The 27,267-nt window shown below is 35.4% G+C and overlaps 1 pseudogene; it reads left to right on the forward strand.

Annotated features, from left to right (window-relative positions):
* Positions 1-3,456: 3,456 nt before the first annotated feature.
* Positions 3,457-27,267, forward strand: part of LOC140507827 (thioredoxin domain-containing protein 15 pseudogene) — a 124,165-nt pseudogene continuing 100,354 nt past the window's right edge.

The raw sequence follows: 27,267 nt of genomic DNA on the forward strand, positions 1-27,267 counted from the left end.
GCTTTCTGTGTTCAGTGTGGGTGGGGAGTTTATTATCAGCTGCTCAATCCTTGCTGCAATCAGAGTACCTAAAGCTCAAGAAACAGCTGCTGCCACTGCCTCTGATGCTGCTGTTGTGACTGCCTTGGAATTTCCATTGATCTTCCAAAGTGTCCTCAGCATTTGGGATTGTGAATTCAGGAAACTGCCACAGGTACCAGAAATTCAGTCCCCCTGAGGCCTCCTCAGGTTCAATCTGTGCCAAGCAGTCCACACTGTACTGTGCTCTGCACCCAGCATGGTGTGATTGTCTCTTCCTGTCTACCTTCTAGGCTGTCTTGTACTGGAAATTTACTTCACTCCGTCATTCTGTGGTTTCTACAGTTCCAGAATTCATTTAGAGTCATTTTTTACAGGTATTTGGTTGGTCTTGTGCGGAGAGCTCTAGCAAGTCTTTGCTTCCACACTGCCATCTTGGCTCCCCTCACCCCATCTGAAATAGAAGACTTTCAAGCGTTGTGGTGAAATTTCTACAAGTGAGAAGAAAACTTGTCTTTCAAATATAATACCCTCAAAAAGGCATAAGAAGGGGAACAGGGAAGAGAAATCATAAGGAGTTATAAAACGGATAACAATATTAAAAAAAATATGGTGAAAGATAGAGGAATGCACTTGGAGAAGAAAGAAGAGGTAGTATGCTAAATTATCTCACATAAAAGATACACGAGATAGCTTTTACAATGAAAGGTAAGATGGAATAGTGACAGGAAATGCTTGAACATTATTGTGTCTGAATTCCCTGAAACAGATAATAACATAAACACTTAGTTGGATAGAGAAATCTGTCTTACCCCGTGAGGAAGTAGGAGAGGTGGGGAATAAAAGAAAAAAAGGTGCTGATAGGTGGGAAGACAGATTGTGGGAGCACTGATAAGAAACAAAGCACTTTCAAAAATGGACAGATTCAAAGGAAAAAGAGACTGAGAGAAAGAGAGAGAGAGAGAGAGAGAGAGAGAGAGAGAGTGAGAAAGAGAGAGAGAGAGAAAAGGAGAGGAGGATAAGAGGGGTAAACAGGAAGGAGGGAAACAGATACTTGATAAATACAACTTTGAATGTTAACCCATAAAACAGAAACAAAGAGAAGAGTGGATTGAAAACCAGAATCCTACAACATGTTGTTTACAACAACATATATGAAGCAGAGAGACACAAATAGAGTAAAGATAAGGGCCTGGAACAGGATCTATCATGCTTCTGCTGAAGTAAAAACAAAACAAAACAAGTCTAGCAATCATCATCTCAGAAAAACAGAAAGCAAATCCAGATATAATTAAAAGAAATAAGCAAAGAAACTACATCCTGCTCAAAGGTACCATAGACAATGATGTTATATCAATATTGCACAAATGTGCCAAATGACATAGTATGCACATTTTGAAGTAAGATTTAAATAACTTACAAGAGGAAATTGACAATAAAATATATCCACAGGGATCTCAACTTTCTTATCTCAGGACTAGATGAATCTAATCATAAAATAAATAAGACAAAAGTTAAGGAGATAAGCACATGTTTAGAAAAGATATGATAAAAGATAAGATAAGAAAATTGAATGGGAATGAAAGGAATGTAACATTTTTTTCTGTGGTAAATGGCTATCACAGAAATTGACCAACTATTAAGACATAAAAACCTCACAACCAAATGCAGAAAAGGAGAAATATTAAATGCATTCTTTTCAAATCATGATACAATAAAAGTAATATTCAATAAAGTGTTTTGGAAACATACTTTGAAAATTAATTGGAACTAAATAATCTAATCATAAAGAATAAGTCTGTCAAAGAAAAAAATCATAGAAACAATAAATAATTTCCCTAAGTGAAAGGAAAACAGTGAGATAACATGACAGTGATGCAAGAAAATTAAGGAGGTCCAGAAAATAATGAAGAAAATAACACTATAAAAAATAGACTAATTCAAATGCCCAAAAAGCAGAATTGGCCAGATGGAAAAGGAGGTTCAAAACTCATTGAAGAAAATAAGTCCTTAAAGAATAGAATGGAGGGCAGAGCCAAGAAGACAGAGTAACACATGGACTTTCTAGGGTGTTCCCACCAAGCCCAGCGAAACACCGGTAAAAAATGACTCTAAACAAATTCTGGAGTTACAGAATACACATAATGACGGAATGAAACAAATCCTCATGCCAAGACAGCCTGGAAGGTCATGACCCAGGAATCGTCTATTCTATCACAGTGAGGGCAGTGTACAGTCCAACTTGGACCACACCAGCATAGCTAGGACCTGAGTAGGCCTTGGAAGGACTGAATTCTCTCATCTATGGCAGTTTTTAGAATTCTAGACCACAAAATACTAAGAGTGAAGTGAAAGGTAAGTGGTACCAGTGCAGGAGAATGGAGTGGACCCCAGGGTGGTTAAGGGAAGAAGGGTGGAGGAGCTGACAGCAGCAGCAGCCACAGCAGCAGTAGGGGCACAGGTAATAACTGTTTTTGGAGCTCTAGGCCCACAAATTGTGTGTGTGTGGGGGGGGGGGACAAATAGCTGATAGTACACCCCCCACCTCCACTGGAAACAGAAATGTACTTTGACAAAGAGCTCAAAAGTCAAGTAAATGGCTGGGGAAATGAACAAAAACTAGAAAAAGAATCAGGCTACAGGATCGTGTTTTGGTCACAAGGAAGACAAAAGCATGCAAACAGAAGAAAATAAAGTCAAAACTCCTCCCTCCAAAGCCCCCAAGAAAAATATGAATTGGTCTCAGACCATGGAAGAGCTCAAAAAGGATTTTGAAAATCAAATAAGAGAAGTAAAGGAAAAATTGGGAACACAAACAATAGTGACACAAGAAAATCATGAAAAACAGATCAACTGCTTGCTAAAGGAGACGTAAAAAATGCTGAAGACTATAACTTTTTTAAAAAATAGACTAGCATAAATAGCAAAAGAAATCCAAAAAAGACAATGAGGAGAAGAATGCCCTAGAAATTATAATCGGCCAGATGGAAAAGGAGATTCAAAAGTTCACTGAAGAAAATAATTCTTATAAGATTAGAATGGAGCAGATGGAAGCTAATGACTTTATGAAAAATCAAGAAATTATAAAGCAAAACCAATGTAATGAAAAAATAGCAATGTAAAATAGCTCATTAGAAAAACAAATGACCTGGAAAATACATCCAATAAAGACAATTTAAACATGGTAGGACTAACTGAAAGCCATGCTTTAAAAAAAAAAACAAAAAGCCTAGACATCATGTTTTTGGAAATTAGCAAGAAGGGGGTGGAGTCAGGGTAATCGAGATAGAATAACTACTCTCCTAAGCACTTAGACAAACTCCTTCAGATATCTTGAAAAAGATAATCTGAGTAAATTTTGGAGGGCTAGAATCCAATAGGAGACAGACTGTGGCAAATTCCCAGCTCAGGACACACTGGATGGTCAACAGGTAGGATATGTTCTGTGGGGCTGCAGAAGCACATAGTGCACAGCCCACAGGCTGTACCAGCTTGTCCCTGCTGCAACAGGGCCGAGCAGGAAGCCCCAGAATGTCTGAGGCAATGGCTGCCATGCGGGATCTTAAGCATATCTGTCCAGGATGGGAGTCCAGCAGACCTGAGCAAATGAGAGCCACGGAGTCCCAGGTATCTGCAGTGCCTGCTGCTGAGACTATAAGACTGAAGATTAAATGTCTGTAAGTCACCTACTTGAATTTCTGGGAGCCAAAATGGCGACCTGATTGGTAAATACTCTCTTCCCCTCCCTGGTTGACCTTGAAAGAATCATAAATTATTTCCCCAGAAAAGTCCTGAAACAGTGGGATCAGCAGAAGGGACAAACAGTCTCTTAACATGTGAGGCTAGAAAACTTCTAAGGACAGTCCCTTTGGCTGCTGCTGAAGGGAACCAGTGTAGGACTGGAGCTGTCCCAAACAACCCCACCTCAGCAAAGTAGAAGGAGATGAGGAGCCCGAGAGGATGGAACCCCAAAACCACCAAAACCAGGACCCCAAGTGTGCCTCAACACCTCAGGGGAAGCAGGAAGACACTAGGACAACCAGGATCAACAACCACTGAGCTTACCTAAGTTCTAGCTCAGCAGAGGAGACCTCCTATGTTCAGAGTACCTCTCCCCCACACTTAACAAGCTAGCTCCAGGGTAAATCGAGGGAAGCACAAAAAGACTTCACCTGGCCTCAGATTTCTCACACCAGCCAGTTCAGAAATAGGTGAGATACAGTACTTTAGTTTCTAGCTGAAAGAACCAGAGGCCAAAACACACAAAACAAAGCCTCAAGTTCAAGACATAAGAATTTTGGGACAGAGACTCTGGTGCCCTAGAAGCATAAATCTACTTTAAAAGTCATTAAAAGTGTGATTATCATCATCATGAGTAAGAAGCAAAGCAGGAAAGAAAGGACCATAGAATCTTTCTATGGGGACAAGGACCAAAAGATGAATACCAGAGAGGTCAGCATTGAGACTGTACTCTCATCTGAAACTTCACAAGGGGCTATGAACTGGTTGCAACCACAAAGAGCACTCTTGGAAGAGCTGAAGAAAGCTTTTAAAAGCCAAATTAGAGAAACAGTACAACTGTCCAATGATTTCAAAAGTATGAAAATAGAATTCATGGAAAAGAACAGCTTCCTGAAAAGGAAAATTAGACAAATGGAAATGGAAGCACAAAGCCTAACTGGGAAAATTGGACAAGTGAAAAAGGAAGTACAAAAACTAACTGGAGAAAATAACTCCTTAAAAGGAATAATTGGACACATGGAAAAGGAGACACAAAAGTTAACTGAAGAAAACAATTTGATAAAAATTAGCATGGGGCAAGAAGAAGCTAATGACTCTATGAAATATCAAGAATCATTCAAGCAAAATCTAAAGAATGAAAAGATGGAAGAAAATGTAAAATATCTACTTGGAAAAACAACTGACTTGCAAAATAGATCCAGGAGAGAAAATCTAGGAATTATTGGTTGATCAAAAAGGCATGATGAAAAAAAGAGTCTGGACAATACCTTCCAAGATATCATCAAGGAAAACTGCCCAGAAGTCCTAGATCCAGAGGACGAAATAGTCATCAAAAGAATCCACCATTTACTTCCCAAAAGGGATCCCAAACTGAAAACACCAAGGAATATCATTGCCAAATTCCAGAACTATCAAGTGAAAGAGAAAATACTATAGGAAGCCAGTAAAAAAACATTCAAATATCGAGGAGCTACAGTCAGGATCACACAGGACCTTGCAACTTCCATATTAAAAGACTGAAAGAATTGAAATGAGATATTCCTTAAGGCAAAGGAGCTGGAACTACAACCAAGGATCAATTACCCAGAAAAGTTGAGCATAATATTTCAAGTAAGGAGATAGAAATTCAGTGAAATACGTGATTTCCAGATCTTCATGACAAAAAGGCCAGAACTGAGTAGAAAATTGGATCTTCAAATGCAAGTCTCAAGAGAGATATAAAAAGGTAATCAGGCAGAAAAAAAGAAATTATCAAGGAAAATTGTTGTGATATTCTAGAACAAAAGGTAAATTAAATATTGAAAGAACCCACCAATCACCTCCTGAAAGAGAAATCAAAAGGAAAACTAGAACTATCGAAGCCAAATTCCAGAACTCAAAGTTCAAGGAGAAAATATTGCAAGCAGCCAGAAAGAAACAATTAAATCCAGTGGAAATACAATCAGGATAACATAAAATGTAGTAGCTTCTGCATTAAGGGATCTTAGGGCTTGTTATATGGCATTCCAGAACTCAAAGGAGCTAGGATTAAAACCAAGAATCACCTACCCAACAAAACTGAGTATAAATCTCCAGGGGAAAAATGGTCATTCAATGAAATATAGGATTTTCAAGCATTATTGGTGGAAAGACCAGAGCTGAATAGAAAATTTGATTTTCAAACACAAGACTCAAGAGAAGCATGAAATGTTAAACGGGAAAGACAAATCATAAAGGACTTATTAAAGTTGAACTGTTTATATTCCTGCATGGAAAGACAATATTTATAACTCTTGAGACTTTTCTCAGTGCTAGGGTACTTGGAGGGATTATGTACATATAGACAGAGGGCACAGGGTGAGTTGAATAGGAAGGGATAATATCTAAAAGAAAAAGGTAACAGTTGAGAGAGGAATATTTGGGAGGGAAAGGGAAAAAAAAGAATGGGACAAAGTATTATGCACACAAAAGAGACAAGAAAAAGCTTTTTCAATGAAAGGAAAGAGAAGGGAGGTGAAAGGAAAAAAGTAAAACTCATCACATTGGCTTATGGAGAAAATAACATGCATACTCAATTTGCTATGAAAATCTATCTTGCACTACAACAAATTATGGGAGAAGGCAATAAGTGGGTGGTGATAGAAGGGAGGGCAAATGGGAGGAGGGCATAATTAGAAGCAAATACTTTTGAGGTCAAGAGGGAATAGAATAAATGGGTAGCAGGTAGGATGGAAGGAAATATAGTCTTTCACAATGTGAATTTTATGGAAATCTTTTCAATAATTACACACGTAAAATATATGTCAAATTGCTTGCCCTGTCAATGGGGATGGTTGGGGAGGGAGGAAGGGAGAGAATTTAGAATTCAAAGTTTTAAAAATTAATGTTAAAAATTGCTTTGGCATGCTACTGGGAAATAAGATATATAGCCAAAAAAGTATAGAAATCTATGTTGACTTCCAAGTAAACAGACTGGATAGAGATTAGAGAAGGGAAAGGTGTGATGGAAAGGAGGGAAAATTGAGTGGAAGGGGTAATCAGAATGCATGATGTCATGGATTTCGTGGAAAGGAGAGATGGGGAGAAAATTTGGAACTCAAAATCTTAAGAAAATGAATGTTGAAAACTAAAAATAGACTATAAATATGTAAATGAATAAATTAGAAAAAATAGAAAACCATTTTTAATGTTTATTTATTTACTTTTAGTTTCAACTTTCATTTTCACAAAGTTTTGAGTTTCAAATGTTCTCTCTATCTCTCCCCTCTCCCCACCCCATAACACCTCGCATTCTGATTACCCTTTGCCTCAACATGCCCTCCCTTCTATCACACCCTTCCCTTCCCTATCCCCATCTTCTCTCATTTCTTGTAGGGTAAGACAGATTTCTATACCCCATTACCCGTATTTCTTATTTCCCAGTTGTATGAAAACACAATTCTCAACATTTATTCCTAAAACCATGAGTTCTGACTTCTTTCCCTTCCTCCCTCCCCACCCAACCCCACTGAGAAGACGAGCAATTCAATATGGGCTACATATGTGTAGTTTTGCAAAAGACTTCCATAATAGTCATGTTGTGAAAGACTAACTAAATTTTCCTTTATCCATTCTGCCCTGCATTTATTCTAGTCTCTCATTTGACCTTGTCTGTCCCCAAAATTGTTTACTTCCAATTACTCTCCCTTACCATTTGCCCTCCCTTCTAACATTCCCCCACCCCACTTGTCCCCTTCCTCTCTACTTTCCTGTAGTTTAGCATAGATTTTCATGCCAAATTGAGTGAATATATTATACCTCCTTTAGCCAAATGTGAAGAGAGTAAGCTTCACTTTTTCCCTCTAACCTCCTCCCTTTTCTCATCCATTGAAAAAACTTTTTCTTGCCTCTTTTATGAGAGATTATTTGTCGCACTCCTTTTCTTCATTTCTTTTTCCAATACATTCACTCTTACCTTGTAATTTTATTTAGATATCCTCTCTTCTTATTCAACTCACCGTGTGCTCTCTGTCTATATATACATATATACACATATGTATATATGCACATATACGTACATATGCATATGTGTACATTTACATGTGCATATATGCATATATATACATGCCTGTGTGTGCATGTATGTGTAATCCCTCCAACTATCCATATACTGAGAAAAGTCTTAAGATTTACAAATTTTATCTTTCCGTGTAGGAATGCAAATAGTTCAACTTTAGAAAGTCCATTATAATTTCTCTTTCTGGTTTACCTGTTCATGTTTCTCTTGATTCTTGTGTTTGAAAGTCAAATTTTCTATTCAGTTCTGGTGATTTCATGAAGAATGCCTGAAAGTTCTCTATATCACTGAATAACCATGTTTTCTCCTGAAGTGTTATACTCAATTTTGCTAGGTAGGTGGTTCTTGGTTTTTAATTCTAGATCCTTTGTCTTCTGGAATATCATATTCCAAGCCCTTTGATCCCTTAAGGTGGAAGTTTCTCAATCTTGTGGTATCCTGATTGTATTTCCACAATACTCGAATTTTGTCTTTCTGGCTGCTTATAATATTTTCTTCTTGACCTGGGAACTCTGGAATTTGGCTACAATATTCTTAGGAGTTTCTCTTTTTGGTTCTTTTTCAGAAGTTGATTGGTGGATTCTTTCAATATTTATTTTGCCCCCTGACAATTCTTTTCCTTGATAATTTTCCTTGACAATTTCATGAAAGATGATGTCTAGGCTCTTTTTTTGATCATGACTTTCAGGCAGTTCCATAATTTTAAAATTGTCTCTCCTAGATCTATTTTCCAAGTCAGTTGTTTTTCCAATGAGTTACTTGCAGTATCTTCTATTTTTTCATTCTTTTGGTTTTGTTATGTAATTTCTTCATTTCTTATAAAGTCATTAGCTTCAATCTGCTCCTCTCTAATTTTTAAAGAACAATTTTCTTCAGTGAGCTTTTCAACCTCCGTTTCCATTTGGCTAATTCTTCTTTCTAAAGCATTCTCCTCCTCATTGGCTCTCTGGACCTCTTTTGCCTATTGAGTTAGCTTATTTTTAAAGGTGTCATTTTCTTCAGCATTTTTGGGGTCTCCTTTTGCAAGTTGTTTACTAGTGTTGCAAGATTTTCTTGCATTACTCTCATTTCTCTTCCCAATTTTTCATCCACCTCTCTTCCTTGATTTTCAAAATCCTTTTGAGCTCTTCCATGGACTGAGACCATTACATATTCATTTTGGAGGCTTTGGATGCCGGAGCCTTCGTCTGATGGAATGCATTTTTCTTCCTCATCTGAAAGGATGAAAGAACATACGTGTTCACCAAGAAAGCAACCTTCTATTGTATTATTTTTTTCCTCCTTTTTGGGCATTTTTCCATCCACTTACTTGACTTTTGAGTCCTTGGTCAAGAGGAGGGTATGCCCTGAGGACCTGTAAGTTCTTAGTACCTCCAAGGTGACACAATCAAGAGAGAGGAAGTTACTCCTCTCCTGGCCTGTGTACTGATCTGGGAGCAACCAAAAACTTTTCTATCCAGAATCTGTGAGTAGAATTCCCTCTCTGCAACCACCTCCAGCTACACCACGTAAGCCCTCCTCTTCACCCCAGGGATGTGCTAAAGACTGAGATTCAAATCACCTGCTCAATTCCCCCAAGGTCTTTAGGTGAAAGGCTTCAAAAATTGATGATGCTGCTGCAGTGACTGCTGCTGGCAGTCCAGACTGCGTTACATTCTCCTGGCTGAAGAAGTTTTCTCCCTGACCTTTGAAGTTGGCTTTGGTGTTTCTGGGTTGAGCAATCTGGGATCTTCTTCTGCTGGTGACTCCCTAAAGGCTGTTCCAGGTCCTGTTCCTGCCACACTGCATGGCCCACTCTGGGTTGTGCCACGCTCTGTGCCTGGTGTGATAGAACTTTCCTGTGGGCCTTTCAGGCTCTCTTGGGCTGGAAATATCTTTAACTCTGTGGTTTTGTGGCATCTGCTGCCTTAAAATTTGTTTAGAGTCATTTTTTTACAGATATGTAAGGGAGCTTCTACAAGTCCGTCTTTCTACCCAAAAAACCATTTAGGTAATAAATAAACTAGGAGTGGGTTTTATGAGACAAAGCAATAAAACAGGTAAAATATTGGTTAATTATGATTAAAAGACAAAGAAGAATACCAAATGAACACTAGCAAAAATGAAAAAAGCAAATTCATCACCACTGAAGAGGAAATTAAAGCAATTATTAGGAAATATTTTATTCAATTAAATCTTAAGAAATCTGACCATTTAAGTGAAACAGATAAATGTTTTTTAAAAAATATAAATTGCCTAGATTAACATAATAGGAAGTAGAATACTTAAATACATTTATCATAGAAAAATAAATTGAAGACGACATCACTGAGCCCTTCAAAAAAAATCTTCCAGTTCACATAACAATATAGTAGAATTTTTTGAAACTTTTAAACAATTAATTCCACTAATACATAAACTCTTTGGAAAAACAGGCAAAGATGGAGTCCCAGAAAATTCTTTTTATGGCAATAATGTGGTACTGAATACTAAACCAGTAAAGTCTGAAAACAAATAAACAAAACTGTAGACTGATTTCCCTTATGAATATTAATGCAAAGTTTTCAAATAACATACTACCAAGGACATTACAGAAATATATTACAAAGATCATACAGTATGATCAGATGGGATTCATAACGTGAATGCAGGGCTGGTTCAGTTGGAGGAAAACTATCCACATAATGGACCATTTCAATAACATAAGCAACAAAAATCATATAATTCTTAATACATGCAGAAAAAAAAACTTTTGATAAAGTATAATGTACTTTCCTATTCAATGCTGTAAAAATTAGTAATAAGTGGAGCTTTCCTTAAAATGGTTTGTACTATTTATCAAAATGAAAAACAAGTATCTGTAATGAGAATAAGGTAGAAGCCTTCTGGATATATCAAGGGAGAATCAAGAATGCAATTATTACCACCGTTATTCGATATTGTACAAGAAATGCTAGCTACAGCAATAAGAAAAGAAAAAAGTTATAGAAACTAAAATAGGCATCATGAAAACAAAACTACATCTCTGCACAAATGATATAAGGGTATATTCAGAGAATCCTACAGAATCAACTTAAAAAACTAGTTGACAATTCACATCTTTAGCAAACTCACAGAATATAAAATAAGCCAAAATAAATCAACATTTCTCTATATATTATGAACAACGTATAGCTGCAATAGATCTAAAGAGAAAGTCCATTTAAAATAACTGTAGGTAAGATAAAATACTTGAGAGTCTACCTGTCAAGAAAAATACAAAAACTATCTGAACACAGTTACAGAACATTTTTCACACTAAAAAAGTAGGATCTAAAAGCGAATAAAACCTTTAATTGCTCATGGGTAGACAATGTACCAATGTACCAATATATGTAGAAAGAAAACTTCACCTAAGTTAATATACTTATTCTTTGCCATATATAGCAAAGCATCAACAATTATTTTGTACAGCCAGAAAAAGCTATAACAAAATTCAACTGGAAGAAGGAAAGTTCATGAATATGAGGGAAATAGTGGGAAAAAAAATCAATGGAAAGGAAAAGGGACTAGCCCTACCAGAACTCAAACTGTATTATAAAGAGGTAGTCATCAATACAATCAGACACTGGTTAAATTGAGGTTGAGCAATAATTAGGTACAGAATAACAAAATAGGAATTGATCATAATAATCTTCTGTTTGATAAACACAAAAGTCAAGACTTTGGGGACAAAAAGTCGCTATTGACAAAAACAACTAAGAACACTGGAAAGCAGTTTGACAGAAACTAGGTATAAACCCATACCACCCACTGTACACCAACACAAGATCAAAATGAATATGTGATTTAGACATAAAAGATGATATCATAAAGAAATTAGAGGATTGTGGAATAATTTACCTGTAAGATTTATGGATAAGACAATTAATCATTAACAAACAGGAGATAGTGTAATGAGATATAAACTGGATAATTTTGAGTACATTAAATGCAAACTGTTTTGCACAGCAAACCCAATAGAGTCAAGAACAGAAGGAAAGCAGAAAACGGTGAGAAATAGTTAACATCAAATTTCTGTGAGAAGGGTCATGTATCTCAAATGCAGAGAGAACTGGATAAAATTTATAATAGAAATCATTTCCCAATTGATAAATGATCAAAGGATATGAATGATTTTCAGAATGAAATGAAATGAAAACTATCTGTGGCTATATAAAAATTATATAAATCACTATTAATTAGAGAAATGGAAATGAAAACAATCCTGATCTGTCAGATTTCCTGTTAGATTACCTAATGTGATAGATGAAAGGTTTAAAATGTAAGAAGGGATATGCAATCACTGAGACCATAATACACAGTTGGTGGAATTGTGAATTGATCCACTCATCATGGAGAGTAATTAGGAACTTTTTGCCAAAGAGCATAAAATTATCCCTTGGACAGAGTAATAAGACTGCTAGTTCTATACTCCACAGAGATAAAAAAGAAAAAGGAAAAAGCCCTCTTTCTTTAATATGACAACCCAATAATACTACACTGATTGAAATATTCCTAATAAGAAAAAGAACAATTAATTTCTAGTCTGTTTAAAAGTTACTTTCAATATTTAAAAAGCCCATAACAATTGTTAAGAGTGTTAAAAAAAAAATAAAACCTTGCTTTTAAGACTAGAATATATAATAAGAGCAAAAGGCTAACTTCTATGAAAAATACTCCAAATCATTAATAAAAATATAAGTTAAATAACAATTCAACCATAAAAATGGCAAGAGTTAATAAAAAAGTAAAAATGTTGGAAGGGTCATGGAAGAGAAGTAGAGTGCACACTTTATTTGGAGTCAGAGGCCCTGAGATCAAATTCCAACTCTGTCACTTAACAAACATAAGTTCTTATGAAAACACCTTAAACTTATCTTGGCCTCAGTGTTATGATCTTTAAAATGAAATATTTTGACCCAATAAACTTTGAAGTCCATTCCTTCTCAATTATATGACCTTGTAATCTTTCAACGTTAAGGCAAAAATGTTAATACACTATTAGTGGACCTGGGAATTCATTAGACTTTGGGGAAATGGAATTCAGAATTTTATTAGAAAAGTGACTAATCTGTTCATGACTTTTCACCCAATCCTGCAGACATGTTCTAATGATGATATCAAAGGCAGAAAGAAATATTTATGCAATACTTTTTGTCTTAAGAAAAAACTGGACAAAAATGGGAACACCAAATATGGTTGAATAAACAGAATTTTAAGAATCATACCTATGAGGATTTCACAAAAAATATGGGAAGACTTATGTGTACCTGTACAGAACAAAGAAAGCAAAAGTAAGAAACTTACATTAAGGACTACAACAACGTAAATGAAAACATCAGAGAAAAGTAGTTGAACTCCATTTAAATCTAATTATTAATACTGATTCTTGAGGATAGATGATGAAACACACTTTCCTCCTCCCCAAAGAGGTAAGGCAAGAGTTCAATGGTTGGAGATTATTACAAAATCTGGTCTGAGACGGTCCTTGTACTAGTTGATTTCCCTTCCCCCCCCCCCCCATGTTACAAGGATGATTCCAATGAATGTATTGTATACAAGGAAATGATTGGGTTATAAGAAAGCAAAATGCATTGATATTTTTTTTAAAGCTAGTAAATTAAAAACCTTTTGCAATAAAATGGAATAAAGTAGTAAGAATATAAATGCAGAAAACATTATAACACATAATATGCTCATATCTGTCCATTGAGATTGATATATTTTGGTTGTTTATTATGTGTATCAAGATTTTGGTAGCATGTAAAAAGTAATCATAAAAATATATTAAACATAATAATCTTTATGCTACACCCCAAAAATCTTGGGCTGTTTCCTCCTCTGTCCTCCCTCCCATATCAATATCTTATGACTTTTGACTCCTAGAGAGGTGACACTTGAGATTCTTCCAGTGTGTTGTCTGAACAGTCACAGACAATTTAACTTCCTTAGAATATATTAGTTTATGCTGTTGCTATAAAAGATCCAAATTGAATTCCCCACAGGGATTTTTAACTGCCATATTAGAATGTACAAAGTAATTTTTTTCCTGAGCAACAGGGACTACAATAATGACTGCTGAATATCATTTTGATTATGACAGATGTTGCAGAGACAAAAGAGGAATTCTAAATGAGCCTTTGGGTGTTTTCATCATAATTTCATTTGTTAGTACATTTGAAATGCATGCAATGTTGGAATGAAAAGAAAAACTCTACATGACACAAATGTTCGTTAGTTTGTTATTTTATATAACTTCCTTTTGTTTTTTTTAAAGACTTCTCTATTTTCTGCTGCCTTGATTGAGCTTCCCAAATGGTAATAACAAAATAGCAAAATGTGAAAATTTTCATTTAACTTTTGGAATTGATGACCTAAGAATCAACCTGAGTTTATCCAAGTCCATGTGAATAGTTTCTTGTTTTATATTTAATCAAAAGAGTTTCCTGTGATTTCACATAGATCTAGAAAGTGCAGTCATGGTGCTTTTATATTTCTCTGAGACTTTAAATTGCAAAACCATGCAATTGAAATCCCTTAAAGGAATAAATATGATTTATATAATTCTATTTTGAATTTCAGTGAAGCAAGGTATGAATCTCATTTATAGTGCAGTCTCTAAAATGTATATAGAATGAAGTAAATATGTCTGGGTAAAATAAGCTGGGTAAAATCCTATATTCTAATCATCTCAGATAAAAAGTCCATATTTTCTAATGTTGAATTTTTATCTGGGAAATAAAATACTTTGATTCAAATTAATTTCATGGCATACATCAAAATAGATAGCTCCTTCTACTGAAAATTCAATTAACCCAGCCAATACAGGTAGATATCTGGTTTTGATTTCACTTGGAAGAATCACCTGAATGATCACTAAATTTCCCACTGAACTGATCAGGTATTTTAATATCACATATGCATAGCCTCAAACATATGATATATGTTTTTATGCTGGTAATTAACAAATATCTTGCATATAGAAAGTCCTTAATAGATGCTTTCCAGATAGATGAAAATGAGGAATAGTAATCATTCAGAGACTGTTATCTAACACTTCCAATATTAATAATTGTGACATAGTAACCATATGCCATGTCCTCTGGGGAAATATATAACAAGTAAACAATACAACGTGATACTACTGATATTAATTCTGTAACTTCATGTACTGCCACGATTCTCATCAACATTTTACTAACTACAATCCATTAGCAGAAACTAAGTATTCCTAGAAATATAATTTTGTTTTGTTGTTGTCTTTTTTTTTTTAAGGTACACAATATAGAATTAATGAAGAAAAGATAGGCTATGTTCTGATTGTTTGAACTACTTCCCAGAAGAAACTGATAACCGACATAATGCTAGTCACCTCTGCTTGCCTGCCATGTGTTAGAAAGGGTGGTATACATAGCTTCTCTCATTGTTCTCATTAGCTGTATCTTTAGAGCTGGAATAGTAATGATTGTTCAAGTTGTTGCAGATCAATATTCAGTCATCTTGAATACTTCATTTCCCTCATTCTTGTAGTCAGGAGAAAGAATTTGGGTTTCTCAGGAGCACTGGGCCTGTGGCACATGATGTGGCAAAATCTGAAGCAGCTGAGGTTTTAATCTGCCTTTGGTACCTCCTGCTTTTGATGCTTTGTTCTCCTACCTGTGGGAGGAAATTCCCAGAGGCTCCAACTTTGCCATAATTGTCTCTAGCATGTAAATTGAGATAGGAACTGGGTTCAAAGCAAATTCATTTAAAATGAAAACAATGAAATATTAACTGTTCTTAAAGTGCCTTCATAAAATGAGATATTTTAAAATAGACCTAATTTACTTATATTGTAGCTTATATTCCAATATTTTAAAACATATGTAATTTATTTATTTTTCAGTTTTTGACATTTGCTTCCACAAGAATTTGAAGTAAAAATTTTCTCCCTATCTCTCCCCACACCCCATCTCAGGAAAGCATGCATCCCATTCACCCCTTCCCCAAGTTTGCCCTGCCTTCTATTACCCATCCCCCTTCTTTCATTCCTCTCCCTTCTATTTTGCTGTAGAACAAAATAGATATCTATAGCCCATTGCTGGTACATCTTATTTCCTAGTTGCTTATTTTTGACATTTATTTTTGAAGTTTTGAGTTCCATATTCTCTCCCTTTCTCCCTCCCTACCAACACTCATTGAGAAAACAAGCAATTCAATGTAGGTCCTGTGTGCGCATAGCCATGCAAAACACTTCCATAATAGTTATGTTGCAAAAGGCTAACCACATTTGTCTCAGTTCTATCCTGCCCTCCATTTACTCCATTCTCTCCCTTGACCTGTCCTCCCACAATAGTGTTTTCTTCTAGTTATCCTTTTCCTCAGTTTAGTGTCCCTTCTATTATCTTTCCTCTCCTATCCCCTTCCTCCCTGCCTTAGTGCATGGAAAAAATAGATTTCCAAATTCAGTTGAGTGTGTTATTCCCTCCTTAAGCCAAATCCCATTGGAGTAAGGTTCACTTATTCCCTTTCATCTCCCCCCTCTTCTCCTCCATTGTAAAAGTTATTTCTTGCCTTGTTTATGTGAAATGATTTGTTACATTCTACCTCTCCCTTTCTCTTATTCCTAGTACATTCCACTCAAGCATAAATTTTATTTTTTTAAGTATTCTCCCTTCATATCAAGCTCACTCTGTGCCCTGTCTCTCTTTTTCTGTATCTGTCTCTGTCTCTCTATGTATGTATATGTATGTATGTATGTATGTATATATGTGTGTGTATGCATATATGATATGCATATATGTGTATAAGTGTATATATATATGCATGTACATATGCATACTTATGTGTGTCTGTGACTCTGTATCTGCATGTGTATATATATATATGTGTGTGTGTGTGCATATATAATATAATATACACACATGCACTCATGTACATATGCATACCTACACATATATAATGCACACGTGCATATACACCCCTACATACCTAAATATGTGTGTGTGTGCATTTTCTCTAACTAGAGAAATACTGAAAAAGGTCTCATGAGTTAGAAACATCATCTTTCCATGCAGGAATGTAAACAGGCCAACTCTAACAAGTCCCGTATGACTTCTCTTTCCTATTTATCTTTACATGTTTCTCTTGATTCTTGTGTTTGAAAGTCACATTTTATATTCAACTCTGCTCTTTTCAACAAGCATTCTGAGAAGTCTTCTATTTCATTGAAATTTCATTTTTTTTCCTCTGAAGTATTATACTCAATTTTCCTGGATAGGTGATATATTCTCCTTGACTTAGGAACTCTGGAATTTGTCTAAAATATTCCTAGGAGTTTTCCTTTTGCAGGCTCTTTCAGGAGGTTATAGGCAAATTCTTTCCATTTCTATTTTACCCTATGGTTCTAGAATATCACAGCAGTTTTCCTTGACAATTTCTTATAAGATGATGTCTAAGCTCTTTTTTTATCAGTCACACTCCCCTCTCACCCTCTCATCCATGTGAAAGAGCTTTCTCATTGACCTTTGAAGCTGTCTTTGGCGTTTGTGGTTTGAGAAATCTGGAAACAGAAGCACCTGCTCATGATTCAATACCCTGATGCCTGCTCCAGTCCTGTCTGTGCCAGCATGGCCCATGCAAGGCTATGCTCCTCTATGAGACTGGTTTCATAGACCCTTCCTGTAGACCTTCTAAGCTGTCTTGGCACGGAAATCTGTTTCACTCTGTCATTTTGTGGCTTTGGCTGCTCTAGAATTTTTTTAGAGTCATTTTTTTCTTTTTTTTTTTCTTTTTAATTAATTTATTTAACTTTTAACATTCATTTTCACAAAATTTTGGGTTCCAAATTTTCTCCCCTTTTGTCCCCTGCCCCCCAAAACACCGAGCATTCTAATTGCCCCTATCACCAATCTGCCCTCTCTTCTATCATCTCTCCCTTACGTTGTCCCCATCTTCTCTTTTGTCCTGTAGGGCCAGATAATTTTCTATACCCCTTTACCTGTATTTCTTATTTCCTAGTAGCAAGAACAGTACTCGACAGTTGTTCCTAACACTTTGAGTTACAACTTCTCTTCATCCCTCCCTCCCCACCCATTCCCTTTGGAAGGCAAGTAATTCCATATAGGCCATATCTGTATAGTTTTGCAAATGACTTCCATAATAGTCATGTTGTGTCAGACTAACTACATTTCCCTCCATCCCATCCTGCCCCCCTTTGCTTCTAGTCTCTCTTTTGATCCTGTCGCTCCCCAAGAGTGCTGACGTCTAATTGCTCCCTCCTCCCATTACCCTCCCTTCCATCCTCCCCCTCACCCTGATTATCCCCTTCTCCCCTACTTTCCTGTATTGTAAGATAGGTTTTCATACCAAAATGAGTGTGCATTTTATTCCTTCCTTTATTGGAATGTGATGAGAGTAAACTTCATGTTTTTCTCTCACCTCCCTTCTTTTTCCCTCCACTAAAAAGTCTTTTTCTTGCTTCTTTTATGAGATAAAATTTGCCCCATTCCATTTATCCCTTCCTCCTCCCAATATATTTCCCTCTCAGCACTTAATTTCATTTTTTTAAGATATGATCCATCCTATTCAATTCACTCTGTGCTCTCTCTGTGTGTGTGTGTGCGTGTGTGTGTGTGTGTGTGTGTAATCCCACCCACTACCCAGATACTGAAAAGTTTCAAGAGTTACAAATATTGTCTTTTCATGTAGGAATATAAAGAGTTCAACTTTAGTAAGTCCCTTATGACTTCTCTTTGTTGTTTACCTTTTCATGCTTCTCTTCTTTCTTGTGTTTGAAAGTCAAATTTTCCTTTCATCTCTGGTCTTTTCATCAAGAATGCTTGAAACTCCTTGATTTCATTGAAAGACCAATTTTTCCCCTGAAGTATTATACTCAGTTTTGCTGGGTAGGTGATTCTCGATTTTAGTCCTAGTTCCTTTGACTTCTGGAATATCATATTCCATGCCTTTCAATCTCTTAATGTAGAAGGTGCTAGATCTTGTGTTATCCTGATTGTATTTCCACAATACTTGAATTGTTTCTTTCTAGCTGCTTGAAATATTTTCTCCTTGACCAGGGAACTCTGGAATTTGGCCACAATGTTCCTAGAGTTTCTCCTTTTGGATCTCTTTCAGGCAGTGATTGGTGGATTCCTTGAATACTTATTTTGCCCTCTGGTTCTAGAATATCAGGGAAGTTTTCCTTGATAATTTCGTGAAAGATGATATCTAGGCTCTTTTTTTGATCATGGCTTTCAGGTAGTCCCATAATTTTTAAATTGTCTCTCCTGGATCTATTTTCCAGGTCAGTTGTTTTTCCAATGAGATATTTCACATGATCTTCCATTTTTTCATTCTTTTGGTTTTGTTTTGTGATTTCTTGGTTTCTCAGAAAGTCATTAGCCTCCATCTGTTCCATTCTAATTTTGAAAGAACTATTTTCTTCAGTGAGCTTTTGAACCTCCTTTTCCATTTGGCTAATTCTGCTTTTTAAAGCATTCTTCTCCTCATTGGCTTTTTGAACCTCTTTTGCCAATTGAGTTAGTCTATTTTTCAAGGTGTTATTTTCTTCAGCATTTTTTTGGGTCTCCTTTAGCAAGGTGTTGACCTGCTTTTCATGCTTTTCTTGCATCTCTCTCATTTCTTTTCCCAGTTTTTCCTCCACCTCTCTTACTTGATTTTCAAAATCCTTTTTGAGCTCTTCCATGGCCTGAGCCCATCGAGTGGGCTGGCGTACAGAAGCTTTGACTTCTGTGTTTTTCCCTGATGGTAAGCATTGTTCTTCCTCATCTGAAAGGAAGGGAGGAAGTGTCTTTTCTCCGAGAAAGCAACCTTCTATAGTCTTATTTTTTTCCCCTTTTCTGGGCATTTTCTCAGCCAATGACTTGACTTCTGAGTTTTCTTTCCACCCCCACCTCACCTCCAGATCTGACCAGCTAGTGCTTGGGGTCTGAGATTCAAATGCTGCTTCCCAGCTTCAGGGCTTTGTGTGGGGGTGGGGCTGCTATTCAGTGTGAGATTAAGTTCAGGTGCTCAGGTAAGGACAGGGCCTCCACTAGGGGCTCAGTTCCCTCAGGGGGTTTATGCAGAGACCTTCAACAATGGATCTGGGCTCCTGCCTGCTTGGGGAGCCCCTGTCCACCGCCACCCCTGCTGCTGTCTCCCAACGGGGCCTGAGTTATGAGGACACCCCACTCTTCTCTTGACCAGCCAAAGAGACCCTCTCACAGACCCTTGTCACCTGTGGGTGGAGGGACCTGCGTGGCTGCTAGAGATTCTGTCCCTGAAGCCTGATTGGATCTGCTCCTCTCCGTGCCATGCGGCCAAGGAAGGGCTGGGCTCTGCTCTGGGTCCTGTGCATGATGGACCTTTCGCATCAGGTTTTCAAGTCTCTCTGGAATAGAAATCTCATCTGCTCTGTTGTTCTGTGGCTTCTGCTGCTTCAGAATTTGCTGGGAGTTTTTCTTTACAGATATTTTATGGACTGTGGGTTCGGAGCTAGCATATGTGTGTCTTTCTACTCCACCATCTTGGCTCCTCCCCCTAGAGTCATTTTTAACAGGTATTTTAAGGACTCTTTAGGGAGAGCATGAGCAGATCCATGCTTCTATTCTGCCATCTTGACTCTGTTCCTGTACTGACATTTTTTTTTGCCAGGAATGAAGAGAACTATTAATGGCAATATGATAAAACTCTCTGAAAGAAATTGATATATAGTTTATAAAACTATATTTAACTATTATGTCAACTAGTGGGAAGCATATGGAAATAAAGTGTAAAATGTATTGAAAAGTATAACTCATGAGTAATAGATATACTAAATATTTATAGATTACATTGAAATAACAACTATACGTCATTATTATTTTCTCCAAGAAAATATTTTGTAGTACCTGTTCTTGTGGACACCAAAAACATCACTAAAAAAATCCATTATTTTTTTTAACAGACAAGAAGTCAGATTATTGCTTGGGGAAGTCATTTCTAAGTAGGGTATCTATAAACTAACGAAACCACCAGCATGATTGTGTGAAAGTAAGGATCAAAAATCAAACTACAAAAAAAATTAATAAAAATTAGGAGATATAGCATGCATTTGAGGCAATTTAAAGCTTCTCTGTCTGTTGAGGAAATGGGAAATAGACAAAAGAAAATACACCTATCCTAATTATAACAATGAAACCTAAATGTAATGAGTATAAAAGCTACCTGAATTACAAAATGCTTGATATGCTTGCCAAGAAAATGTTATGGCAGTAGAAAGAAACAGTTTTAGAAGAGTAGTTTCTAGCAAATCATTTTTGTTTTTATTCTGCAAATCCCGTCCAATAACAACAAAAGGTGTTATGAACATCCAAAGATAATTTAATTTGATATTCATAATATTCTTTTAGATTTATTCATTAAGTACTTACAAAAACTACAGTGATAAATTTTGTTGAAAGTCCCCAAAGTAAAATTTGCGTTGTGCCATAATTATAAATTTGCCATCCTACCTACAATTATCAAAATTCTAAATATGAAATTACAAAACATAGTATAAAGTAATCATAAATATTTTATACAGAGGATTATTTAATAATTAAAAGAAGTATTGCAGCAACAACTCATATGGATATTATTCTGTATACAAGAAATACAATTTATATTTTTGCAAAATATTTGTGATGGTCCACAATTGTTTCAAGAAGGCTTATAGCACAAATGTCTAAAGGTCTTGATTTTCAAGTAGCCTGTCAGTTATGGTGGGAAAAAACAAAAATTCATAATATCAGGTTACATGAGTAGACAACTAGTGAGTTATAATTACAGGGCAACAGAGTAGAACAAAGGACCTAGTGTGGTGTAGTGAATAGAATGTAAGTGAGGGTACACTCATTAATATGACATTAGAAATCAGTTTTCCATGGAATGTAAAATACTTGTGGTATTTTCAAGACAGTTTAATTGTGGGTTAAGAAACTGAAAAGATACATTGTGCACAGAGTTTGTACTCACTATGCAAAACACCACAATCATTTTGGGCAAAATCATGGCATTTTAAAATCATGATGAAAACAAATTTATAATGCTATAATACTTTAAACATGTACAAACTGGGCACAAAGGATATTTTATAATACAGATGTATATATCTATATGTACATATGTATATAACATAAAGATTTTGTCCTTAAGGGACAATTTTTTTGTACAAACTTTTGGTATGCTCATCATGAATCCCTAAGGTATCTATGAACCACTAAATAGGAGTCAATGATTTGGAATATAAACTAAATTGTAAAATCTTTTGGAGAATATTAATGCAATATTATGAATATTATTACCTCACAAAATAATCAGAATCAATGGGGGGAGGCAAAGGATTTCTAAATGGCTTATTAATGTATGAAATTGAGATACATCAGAATATTTAATGATGAAATTGGATATCAATAGCTAGAGAGATGGGTAGATAAAACATTTGTTAAAAGATGTGACTAAAAATACAAGCAAAATGAGACATACTTCTTGTCCTTGGGGAGCTTGCAATGTAAAGAGGAAAGACAACATATAATAGGGAACTGCAAAGTAGGGGTGGGGCAGCTGTGAAGAGACAATATAAAGAGTTCTAAGGAGAGGCAGAAGCATAGCTGAGAATAGAGTGAATATTGCAGAATCGGTCATTTCCTTGAATGAAAGTTCTAAGGAGGAACTTACCAATAAGAGGTGGTCTTCTACAGCCAAAAGTCATACTTTCTTCTTCTTTTTTTTTTTTTTACAGAAAAAATGGTCTGTTTCTATCTGCGATCCAATTCCATAGTTCTTTCTCTGGATATGGAAGCAATTTGCCTCAAGAGTCCATTGGAAATTATTTAAGTCCAGGCATTTCAATGAAGTACGAAGTCTACCAGAAAAATTCCTTGCACACTGTAGTTGCTGCTGTGCACAAAGTATTCCTGGTTCTGCTCCTTCCACTCAACATCAGTTCATATATGTCTTTCCAGGCTTCCCTGAAGTCTTCTGGTTCATCGTTTCTCAGAACAACAGTATTTCATTACATTCATATACCACAACTTGTTTAGCCATTCTGTAATTGATGGGCAGACCCTTGATTTCCAGTTTTTGGCCACCACAAAGAGTGCTGCTATAAATATTTTATGTACATGTGGGATCCTTTTCAATTTCTGTGATCTCTTTGAGATAGAGTCCCAGAGGCAATACTGCTGGGTCAAAGGGCATGCACATTTTTTTAGCCCTTTGGGCATATTTCCAAATTGTTCTCCAGAATGGTTGGATCAGCTTATAGCTCCACCAACAAGGAATTAGTGTTGCAATTCTCCCACATCTTCTCCAACATTTATCATCTTCCTGTTTTTTCATGTTAACCAATCTGATTGGTGCGATGTGGTACGTCAGAGTTGTTTTGATTTGTGTCTCTCTAATCAATACTGATTGACAGTATTTTTTTATATGATTATAAATAATTCAATTTCTTCCTCTGAAAACTCTTTGTTCTTTGAACATTTAACAATTGGGGAATGACTTATATTCCTGTACATTTCACTCAGTTCTCTATATATTTTAGAAATGAGGCCTTTATCATAGACATTAGTTGCAAAACTTCTTTTCCAGTTTTCTGCTTCTCTACTAGTCTTGGCTGCATTGGGTTTGTTTGTGGAAAAAATTTTCCATTTAATGTAATCAATACTATCCATTTTGCACTTCATATTGTTCTCTATCTGTTGTTTGGTCACAAATTTCTCCATTCTCCATAAATCTGACAAATACACTATTCCTTGCTCACCTAATTTGTTTATAGTACCAATCTTTATACCTTGATCATGTATCCATTTGGACTTTATTCTTACCTACGATGTCAGGTTTTGGTCTATGCCCAGTTTCCGCTGCACTGCTATCCAGTTTTCTGAGCAACTTTTCTCAAACAGTGAGTTCTTATCCCAGAAGCTGGGGGCATTGGGTTTATCAAACAGTAGATTGCTATATTTATTGACAACTGTGTCTTGAGTACCTAACCTATTACACTGGTCTACCCCTCTGATTCTTAGCCAGGAAAACCATAACTTTTTAAGGAGAAAAGTAGAAAGTGTATTTCAAAATTTCCCTCTCTAAATGAGGATGTGTTTCAATTCATTCATGCCATTACTGCATATAGAATTCTGATTATGACACTCAAATAGCATTTATCTTAAGTTACTTTATATTTTAGTTATAAATATAAATGTCTTATCTCACCAGTAATCTACATGCAACTAGAGGGCTAGGTGTTATATCTTGCATCTTTCTAGTCAAAAGAGTGATTAGAACAGTGCTATGCACATAGCAGAGATTTTTAAAAAGTATCTATTAAATGAACTGGGCACTGTATCAATGTTCTAAGGTGATGTGTGATGATGCACTGTTTAGGGGAAATGTAGCTCACTGAGATGAGTTGTCTAGATTGGAATATAAGTAAGAAAGGCATTTCTGAGATGAGATAAAATATTGTCAGCACTTATGCTTTTAAAACAGAAGTTTTCTTATGCATCATTAATTGACATTCCTTTCTCCTGCTAAGAAACAGAAACAATACTCCTTTCTGGAAATGTACCATTAAATAAGTAAATATTAAATCTTACTAAACTAAGAAAATTATTATACTCTGAAATGATAACACATACACACCTAAGGGAATTATCTTTATCCCAGGGGTTGGAGTTAGTAACAATTACCAAAAATGGAAAATAGAGAGATAGATAATAGATAAGTAGATAGAGAGAGATAGATGATAGATAAATGTGTGTGTGTGTGTGTGTGTAATATTTGTATAAATAGTATTGTTCCTCAATACCATGATAACTTTTTTCAGAATGAGACAACAACACAAAATACAAATGAATATAATAATAAAAAAATCTGAAGATGTAGAATATTTTTTTTAAAAAATTGAACAATGATAAAGAGCTAAGTTAATTGACAACACAATAAACTCTTTAGCTGTACAAAAACAACTAGAAACCAATAAATATTTTCAGTCATGTGGAGTGATCTTTGCACTTACATATTTCTCCCTCTGTAGCACTGAAATGCCTAGCAGGACAAGAATAATGACTATAAATTTACTAAAATTCATTGTCTACTCAAATGTTCTCTAGTATATGTTGTATTCTCCATTATTAAACCATAACATTATAATTTTGCTAGGCATGGCCAGAATTTTCAGTGAATATATAAGGAAAAAGAACAATCGTTTATTAAGCACATATAATTTGCCAAACACTACACTGAGTTTCAAAATATTTTCTCATTTGAACTCACAGCAACTTTGGGAGGGAAGTGCTATTATTATTCCTATTTTATAGTTGAGGAAACTGAGCCAGACAGGTAAAGTAACTTGTCAAAGGTCACATAGGTAACAAGTCTCTGAGGTCACATTTGAACTCAGGTCTTTGTGACTCTATGCCAAGCATTCTATTCATTTTGTCACCTAGCTGCCCCTGTGTATGAAAGGCTCTTTGAAGCAAGTATAATTTTTGCCGTTATTTTTATTCAAAATTGATTTTAAAATTCCATAAATATTGGACCTTGTTCAGGGAAATCTATTCATAGAAATACTTGTATTTTTATTCAAATTCTTGGATGGATAGAATGTTTAAAAATTGAGTTGTTCATTTCTTAAAAAATATCAAAAGAATATTATGTTTTATACATTTTTTTGTTATTTAAGGTTTAAATATGTATTCAGCTGAGATATTTGCACTACTGTGTTTCCATTTGGATCAATAAAATTTACTTTAAACTTAGCATGTTTATCCACCCTTCTTTTGCTTGTCATACTGACAGAAATTTTTAATGAAATTAAATTATTCAAAAGGAGAAGTAGTATGAAATAGAGTTTTGCTAACAGAAGTAACAAGTTCATTGTGGGTGGGTTAAGATAATAAAGCATTATTTTGATCAGGATGTTGAATTGAACAAGAGCAAAAAAACATGAAAGTACTAGAGCAAAAGGGACAGACTAGTCATAGTTTTCAGAGTATATTGAAAGGTGGTTACCAATACTCTTTTGTTGCTAGATTAGAGAATCTTGAAGAAGCAAAGTTTGTAGCAACACAGGGAAAAGTAGAAAAGAATTCCTGAAAGTCATTACAAATTGTAAGGTAAGAAGAAATACCTTGTGATCAGAGCTGTGGTATCTTGACATTAAAGAGAAAAAACTGAGTAGAAAAACAAAAAGATACTATTGTAATATTTTAATTCAGTCTGTCAGGGAGCATTTACTATGTCCATCCTTGGATGCCATTTTAAGTAATTTACATCCCCATTTTAAGTAATGGGAATATAAAAAAGTCAAAACAATATCTACTGTCAAGAATCTTAGAACTCTAATAGGGGAAATAACATGTAGACAGTTATGTAAAAAACAATATGCATATATATGTATATGCTAAAGGGAATAAGGTATGAAAATACTTGAAAGTTATGAAATGGTCAGGTTAGGAAGGACTTTAAAAGCTAAAAAGAGAGAGAGTTTGGGGGTTGGTTTTTCATCCTGAAGGTAATGTGAACTCCAGGAGTATATTGAACAGTGGAATGAATGAACTCCCTAGGAAAAAATCTCTGGAGTCAGATGTCTTTACAAGTGAATTCTGTCAAACATTTAAAGAACTGTTCATTCCAATTATATAGACTATATTCCAATATTATATAGACTACTTTGGAAAATTGGGGAAGAAGGAATCCTCTCCAATTCTTTTTATGATGCAAATATGGTTTTGATACCTAAACCAGGAAGAGTCAAAACAGAGAAAGACAGTCATAGACCAATTTCTCTAACGAATATAGATACAAAAATTTTAAATAGAATTTCAGCAAAAAGAGTAGAGCAAATTATCACCGGAATAATATATTAAGATCAAGTAGGATTCATACCAGAAATGCAGGACTAGTTCAATATTAGGAAAAATATTATTGTTATTGATTGTATCAACAACAAACCTAACAGAAACCACATGATTATCTCAAAAAATGCAGAAAAAGCTTTTGACAAAATATAAAAGTCATTCCTACTAAAAACACTGGAGAGCATAGAAACTAATGTAATGTTCCATAAAATATTAAGCAGTATCTAGATAAAATGTTCAGCAAGCATTATACGCAATGGAGATAAGCTAGATTAATTTCCAATAAGATCAGGGGTGAAACAAGGATGTCCATCATCACCACTAGTATTCAATAGGGTACTAGAAATGTTGGTTGTAGCAATAAGAGAAGATAAAGAAATTGCAGGAATTAGACTAGGCAAAGAAAAAACTAAGTTATCACTCTTTGCAGAGGATATGATGATATGCTTAGAGACTCCCAGAAATTAAAGTAAAAAAACTATTTGAAACGACAAATATCTTTGGAAAAGTTGCAGGTTACAAAATACACACACACAAATCTTCTGCATTTCTATGTATTAGTAACAAAACCCAACAACAAGAGACAGAAAGAGAAATCCCATTTAAAGC

The sequence above is a fragment of the Notamacropus eugenii genome, chromosome 5 (genome assembly GCF_028372415.1).
Source record: "Notamacropus eugenii isolate mMacEug1 chromosome 5, mMacEug1.pri_v2, whole genome shotgun sequence".
Taxonomy (NCBI): Eukaryota; Metazoa; Chordata; class Mammalia; order Diprotodontia; family Macropodidae; genus Notamacropus; species Notamacropus eugenii.